We start from the raw sequence: 933 nt of genomic DNA, 5'->3' as shown, positions 1-933 counted from the left end.
TGTTAGGAAAAGCTTTTTGATGACAGTTTATAAGGGTGTATAGTAGTGCTGTAGTACTGTAGTACTGTAGTACTGTCATCCCATTGTTCATCGATTTGCTCAAGTGGGCACCAGTAACGTCTCCACTGCATTGTGAGGCTTGTTGTTACTGTTTTGGGCGTATTGAATACGCCACAGATAGCTTGCCAGGGCTCTGCTGTGTGGGCGGGATACTTTCTGTAGCTTGCCGGGCTCTCCAAGAGGGACGGAGGAATCACTGCAGGGACGGAGGAATCACTGCATGAGTGCATGGTAAACACCCTACCTGCTGTGCTATCGCTCCAGTCCAAAGGTATATAGTAAATACTTTATTTTCATGTTGGCTTTTTTTAGGTAACTTTACATGATGACATACATGATGTTTCAAAGTGTATATTATTAAAAATCAACATGTGTATCCCCTTTGTCCTGATTTCTCCTCCTCCCCCTTTCTTTCTGTAACCATGAATTCGTCTCACACTACAGAAGTTCATTTATTTATTTAGTTCATCTGCTTGTTTTGACTGTGTATCGCACGAGTGAAATCATGCTGTGTTTGTCTTTCTCCGATCTGGCGGCTTTCACAAAGCATGAGACCCTTCTACACCCATCCATGTTGTGGAAAAGGCAGGGATTTTCTTTCTTGTTTTCTTTTTTGGTTTGGGGACAAACTGACAGTGCTCAGGGCTTCCTACTGGGTCTGTTCTCAGTGGTCAAAACTGGAAGTGCCAGGAGACAATGTGTGGTACCAGGATCAAACAGGAGTCAGCCACAGACAAGGCAAGTCTCTTGTCCTTCTCTCTGGCCTCAAGGAGTTCTTTCTTTCTTTCTTTCTTCTTCTTCTTTCTTTCTTTCTTCTTTCTTTCTTCTATTCTTTCTTTCTTTCTTTCTTTCTTTCTTTCTTTCTTTCTTTCT

This window comes from Sorex araneus, chromosome 6, assembly GCF_027595985.1.
Source record: "Sorex araneus isolate mSorAra2 chromosome 6, mSorAra2.pri, whole genome shotgun sequence".
NCBI classification, from domain to species: Eukaryota; Metazoa; Chordata; class Mammalia; order Eulipotyphla; family Soricidae; genus Sorex; species Sorex araneus.
Note: the sequence above shows the minus strand (reverse complement) of the source record.